The sequence below is a fragment of the Panulirus ornatus genome, chromosome 51, assembly GCF_036320965.1.
Source record: "Panulirus ornatus isolate Po-2019 chromosome 51, ASM3632096v1, whole genome shotgun sequence".
Taxonomy (NCBI): Eukaryota; Metazoa; Arthropoda; class Malacostraca; order Decapoda; family Palinuridae; genus Panulirus; species Panulirus ornatus.
In genome coordinates this window covers 729,910-737,217 of record NC_092274.1, presented here as the reverse complement: position 1 = coordinate 737,217, position 7,308 = coordinate 729,910, and the positions used below count along the sequence as shown (strand labels likewise).

The 7,308-nt window shown below is 39.9% G+C and overlaps 1 long non-coding RNA gene across 1 annotated transcript; it reads right to left on the bottom strand.

The window, feature by feature from the left end:
* Positions 1 to 5,101: 5,101 nt before the first annotated feature.
* LOC139764752 (uncharacterized) lies at positions 5,102 to 6,659 on the bottom strand. The gene is made up of 3 exons (XR_011716450.1): positions 6,591 to 6,659; positions 6,102 to 6,185; positions 5,102 to 5,453 (listed from the first exon to the last, which is right to left on the bottom strand). It is a non-coding gene; the product is annotated as an uncharacterized lncRNA (long non-coding RNA).
* Positions 6,660 to 7,308: the final 649 nt, after the last annotated feature.

Below are 7,308 nucleotides of genomic sequence, written 5' to 3'. Positions count from 1 at the left end.
GATATACGACTGGACACCCACATAAGTTTAAAGGGGAGGTTCTATAGCTCCCACAGTTTGGAAAAGGGATCTCGATACCCCTATACATTTGCAGTGGGCTTGGAGCAACACCCTATACTTAGGGATGGTTGACTTGAAATTACAAGTTTCAAGTGGAGGCTCCATAGTCTGGGAAAGGAATCTTGATATCCCTATACATTTGGGTACACTCAAACTTTGTGAAAATATTAGACAATTCCCAATACTTTGGGAGATATGGCTGGATACAGCCACAAGTTTCATGGGAAGATTCTATAGAACCCATAGTTTGGGGAAGGGATCTCGATACCCCAATACACTTGCAGAGGGGAATGGGTACCCTTTGATCAAACTTAGAAATATCAGCCAATACCACATCTTTAGATGACTAGACACCCTAAAATTTCTAAGGGCACGTTCTATAGCACACACAGTTGGGTAGAGGGATCTTGTTAACCCAGATATATTTGCAGAGGGCTTGAGTACCCTCGCACTCAATGGAAATGAGAGCCAATACCCTATACTTAGGAATGGATAACTGGAAACCCACACAAACTTTAAGTGAAGCTTGTATAGCACTCATAGTTTGGGAAAGTTAGCTTGATATCCCTATGCATTTGTAAAGAGTTTGAGTATTCTCACATTTAGTGGAAATGAGCCAATATTCCATACTTAGGGAAGGTTGATTGGGCACCACTACAAGTTTCAATGGGAGGTATCATTGTCTGGGAAAGGCATCTTGATATCCCTATACATTTGAGTGCATCCAAACTTTGTGAAAATATTGGACAATTCCCCATACATTGGGAGGGATGACTGGATACACCCACAAGTTTTATGGGAAGGTTCTATAGCACCCAAAGTTTAGGGCAGGGATCTTGATACCCCTATACACTTGCAGAGCATGAGTACCCTCAAGCTTAGCAGAAATGGGAGGCAATACCCCATCCTTAGAAGACTAGACACCCCAAAAGTTCTAAGGGTAGGTTCTATTGCACCTATAGCTTGGTAGAGGGATCACAATATCCCCTACATATCTGCAACACCCCAAAAGTTCTAAGGGTAGGTTCTATTCCACCCATAGCTTGGTAGAGGGATCACAATATCCGCTACATATTTGCAAAGTTTATGATTACCTTTATACTCAATGGTAATGGGAGCCAATACCCCATACTTAGGAATGGTTGACAGGACACAGCCATAGGTTTTAAGTGAAGGTTACATAATAACCATGGTCTGGGAGAGGGATCTTGACATCCCTATACATTTGGGTATATTCAAGCTGAAAATGGGAGACAAATTCTCTATACTATGGGATGGATGACTGGACACTGCCACAAGTTTTATGGGGATGTCCTACGACACTCATAATAGTTTACGACAGGGATCTTGATACCCCTATACATATAGAGGGAATGGGTACCCTCAAACTTAGTGAAAATGGGAGCCAATACCCCAGGCTTAAGGACATATGACTGGGAACCCCAATAAGACTTAAGGGGAGGTTCTACATCACCTGTGGTTTGTGAAGGGGATCTCGATATCCCTATACATTTGCGGAGGGCTTGTATACCCTCACACTGCGATAATGGAGCCAATACACCTTATGTTGGGATGGAGAACTGGAACCGTCCAAAATTTTCAAGGGGAGGTTCCATAGCACCTATACTTTGGGAAAGGGATTTCGATAACCCTACACGTCTGGGCGCCCTCTGACTTTATGAAAATTGGAGCATATTCCCCATACTTATGGATAGACAGCTAGACACCCACACAAGTTTAAAGGGGAGGTTCTAAAACACCCTAGTTTAGGACAGGGATCTCGATAACCCTATACATTTGCTGAGGGCTTGAGTACCCTAACTCTTAATGGAAATGGGAGACAATACCCCATACTCAGTGATGGATGACTGGACACAATCACTAGTTTTAAGCTGAGGCTCTTTAGCACTCACAGCTAAGGAATGGGATCTTGATATCCCTAAACATTTGCAGTAGGCTTCCATAACTTCACACTTGGTGGAAATAGGAGCCAATATCCCAAACTTAGGAATGGATGACTGGAAACTCATAAGTTTTTAGGGGAAGTTCTATAGCATCCATAGTTTGGGAGACAGATCTCAATAACCCTAACCATTTGCAGAGGGCTTCCATACCCCAATATTTAGTGGAAATGGGAGCCAATACTTAGGGATGGATGACTGGACACTCCCACAAGTTTTAAGGGGAGGTCCTATAGCATCCATAGTTTGGAAGAGATCTTAATACCCCTCAACATTTGTGGAGGGCTTCCATACCCTCACGCTTAGTGGAAATGGGAGCCAATACTCCATACTCAAGGATGGATGACTGGACACCCATATGTTTTAAGAGGTTCTTTAGTAACCATAGTTTGGGAGAGGTTTCAATACCCAACTAACAATAAGGGAGGGGGTTGAATCCACCACATATTTAAGGAATATCATTCCAATTATATAAGAAAAATGTACAATTGGAGAAGGTTCTTGATACCCTTGAGTACCTCCCATTTAGTGGAAACTGAAGCCACTGCCTCATACTCATACTTTGGTAGATGGATGGCTAGACACCCCCACAAATTTTAAGTGGAAGTTCTACAATACCCTTAGTTAGAGAGTATCTCAATACCCCACTACATCTGTAGAGGTCTTGGGTACCATCACACTGAGGAAATTGGGGCCATTGCTTCATTTTTGTGGATGGATGACTGAACACAAGTTTTGAGGGGAGGTTCTACTGAAACCAGTTTGACAGGTTATGACACGCAACTAAAATTAAGGGAGGATAACAATAACTAATAAGGGAGGGGGGTTCAATCCACCATATGATTGAGGAATATCAGTCCAACTATATAGGAAAGATGTACATTTAGAGAGGGTTCTTGACACCCTTGAGTACCTCACAATTAGTGGAATCTGAAGCCACTGCCTCATACTTTGGTAGGTGGATGGCTAGACACCCCCACAAATTTTAAGTGGAAGTTCCACAAATACTCTTAGCTTCAGAGTAATCTCAATACCCCACTACATTTGTAGAGGACTTGGGTACCATCACACTTAGAGGAAATTGGAGCCATTGCCTCACTTTTGTGATGGATGACTGACACCCCACAAGTTCTGAGGGGAAGTTCTAATGAAACCATAGTTTATGACAGGTTTCGACATCCAACTAAAATTAGAGGATAACAATAAAGATAAGGGAGGGGGCTTAATCCACCACATAATCAAGGAATATCATTCCAGCTATATAGTTAAGATATACATTTGGAGAGGGTTCTTGATACCCTTGAGTACCTCACAATTAGTGGAAACCGAAGCCACTGCCTCATACTTTGGTAGATGGATGGCTAGACACCCCCACAAGTTTTAAGTGGAAGTTCTACAAATACCCTTAGCTTGAGAGTCATCTCAATACCCCACTACATTTGTAGAGGACTTGGGTACCATCACACTTAGAGGAAATTGGAGCCATTGCCTTACTTTTGTGGATGGATGACTGACATCCCACAAGTTTTGAGGGGGATGTTCTATTGAAACCATAGTTTATGACAGGTTTCGACATCCAACTAAAATTAGAGGATAACAATAATGATAAGGGAGGGGGCTTAATCCACCACATAATCAAGGAATATCATTCCAGCTATATAGTTAAGATATACATTTGGAGAGGGTTCTTGATGCCCTTGAGTACCTCACAATTAGTGGAAACCGAAGCCACTGCCTCATACTTTGGTAGATGGATGGCTAGACACCCCCACAAGTTTTAAGTGGAAGTTCTACAAATACCCTTAGCTTGAGAGTCATCTCAATACCCCACTACATTTGTAGAGGACTTGGGTACCATCACACTTAGAGGAAATTGGAGCCATTGCCTTACTTTTGTGGATGGATGACTGACATCCCACAAGTTTTGAGGGGGATGTTCTATTGAAACCATAGTTTAGGACAGGTTTCGACATCCTACTAAAATTAGAGGATAACAATAACTAATGATAAGGGAGGGGGCTCAATCCACCACAATTAAGGAATATCATTCCAACTATATAGGAAAGATATACATTTAGAGAGGGTTCTTGACACCCTGGAGTACCTCACAATTAGTGGAAACTGAAGCCACTGCCTCATACTTTGGTAGATGGATGGCTAGACACCCCCACAAGTTTTAAGTGGAAGTTCTACAAATACCCTTAGCTTGAGGTCATCTCAATACCCCACTACATTTGGTAGATGGATGGCTAGACACCCCCACAAGTTTTAAGTGGAAGTTCTACAAATACCCTTAGCTTGAGAGTCATCTCAATACCCCACTACATTTGTAGAGGACTTGGGTACCATCACACTTAGAGGAAATTGGAGCCATTGCCTTACTTTTGTGGATGGATGACTGACATTCCACAAGTTTTGAGGGGGATGTTCTATTGAAACCATAGTTTAGGACAGGTTTCGACATCCTACTAAAATTAGAGGATAACAATAACTAATGATAAGGGAGGGGGCTCAATCCACCACAATTAAGGAATATCATTCCAACTATATAGGAAAGATATACATTTAGAGAAGGTTCTTGACACCCTGGAGTACCTCACAATTAGTGGAAACTGAAGCCACTGCCTCATACTTTGGTAGATGGATGGCTAGACACCCCCACAAGTTTTAAGTGGAAGTTCTACAAATACCCTTAGCTTGAGGTCATCTCAATACCCCACTACATTTGTAGAGGACTTGGGTACCATCACACTTCAGAGGAAACTGGAGCCATTGCCTCACTTTTGTGGATGGATGACTGACATCCCACAAGTTTTGAGGGGGATGTTCTATTGAAACCATAGCTTATGACAGGTTTCGACATCCAAAATCAAGGGACTCGTTCCTCCATGTTTGGGGAGTAGCATTTCAGCTAGATGGAAAAGTTATAAAATAACTTTTGGGTTTAGTCACTACTGATGTGACTAATATAATCTGAAAAAGAGACAGCATCTTCATTATTTCATCAAAATCAATATTAATGAGACGCACCTTATGAGAAGCGTAGTCACGATCCCTCGACGTGGTCCACTTCTGCAAACAAATACCTGAAATAATATAGCATCTCATACGCTCCATTTAGTGACATTAGCATTGCACTGTCCCTTTAATGCTACCTCTCTAAATGTCTCCATCTGCTAGTTTGATTAATTTGGAGGCGTTAACACTGTACTATTCAACTCTGGACAGTACTTCTGTAATGTCAGCTCGCTGCTCGCAATTTACCCTGGGACAGTGCCTCTGTAATGTCAGCTCAGCTCGCTGCTCGCAGTTTACCCTGGGACAGTACCTTTGTACTGTCCCAGCATAACAAATCAAAATGGGCATTTACCTTACACGAAGCGATGAATTGTCCCTCGAAGTGGTCCATCGACGACCTGTATGAAAACCTACCTGCAAACAAAATGATGACATCAAAACTCTCCCCTAAATCAAGTCTACAATATTAAGGTGTAGATATAAAATCAATTTTCCTAACATAAACCAGGAAACACAAGCATTAAAATCAAGGAATGTTAAATTTGATTATGCGAACTTTGTTAACATTACACAGAAGCAATATCAAGGAATGAATTTTAAATCTAGAATGTTCCACGGTATTACCTAGAACCTTCCATTGAATTACTACTACAGACATTTAGCCCTGGTTAGGTTTTAGGTTTAGTTTGGTTGTATTCGTTATTCCCCGACGTCTCTTGATGTCTTTAGACAAAACAATAAATCACAACTTTGTGATATCTCCTACAAGAACCCCGGTTCCCAACGAGGCTCCGTTGGATAAAGGGGAGATCACTCGGAAAAATAGCAATTTGCCGTAGAAATGAAGGTCAAAATCCTGCAAAAAAAACATCAAAAACCATCCAAAACAATTCCAACTGCCAAACACGTGGTTTCTCGACAAGGTGATTATACCCATTCCATATGTAATACCATGCAACTCATTAAGATGCACATGAAATGATTCTTGCGCAAAATGCTACATACAACATAACGATGGCAAATAAACCCAGTAGTTAAGGTCAATCAACAATATTTGCTCACCTTATCACTGCGGATGAGGAAGCCTTTGGCGTCACTCCTGGCGAGGTCCACAGCGGTGGGACCAGTCACCGGGGACTACCGTGCCTGTTATAAATACATAAGAATTAATACACAGATTACATTATAAGGTTAAACTTGGTTAAGTGCCAATGAAAAATTTCGCTTCTTTATATGGATTGACTTACCAACTTCAGGGGGGTTCAAATTGGTCCGCCGGCACTTTTTCAATATTCATGTACAATGGTAATCTCAATAATTATAAATTGTAGTAAATATAATGGTATATTTTTCATCATACTTTTTATATTCAAATGATTTTGGTATTCAATGCAGGTTCGTAATAGGCATTCCAAGCTACATTTGTAACATGCACATGTTAGGCTAACAGTTTTACTCTCTTAACTTAATATATCTTCATAAAAACTAACTAAAAATTACTTCTGCTACCATATTTCAAGTTTTACTAAGTGTTTTTGCCAGTGAACCTACCTCTTCTTTCTTCAAACCTTATCTTTTGGAGGGAACATCAATTTGTGCACCTGCCTTCTCCAGCTCTGCCGGCTCAAATGTCGCGCACGCTTTTAAAACCGTTGGTTTAGCCGGGAAACTCTTCCATCTTTGTCTCAATATTCTAGCACGACTTACGTAATTTCTATAACATTTTTTTTTTAATCTAAGCTTATCAAAGTTCCAAATATTTGTTTTCTAATCATATCATTATGTTTTATGTGTTCATTTATATATAATAACTTATTCAGTTTTCAAATTATTATAATTATATCTAATTTTTCGAATATCACAAAGGCACTCGAACAATTCTAAAATTGAATTCAAACGACGTCATTGTCTCAAATTTCTTGCTCTACCTCCATACATTGAAAAAAAATTCTTGTACTTATTTTCTCAGTTAATGGCGAATAAAAAAGTGCAAAAATATAATTCAAAAATAAGATTTTATCTAAAAAAGACAATCTCACATATATATCTGAAAGTGTTATTGACGAATTACTGTCTACTGATGCTTTTGAACCAGTCTTTGTGTTCCATTATTTTTAAGATATTCAGGGCTGCCAACATATCATCATCATTATCATTTCAAAGAAAATTTCGCTGAAAATTTTCATTAACTCGGACTTTTTTGTATTACAACAATAATTAATCTTTCACTTAGTGATTGAAACAATTTTTTCAACATAGATTGTGTACA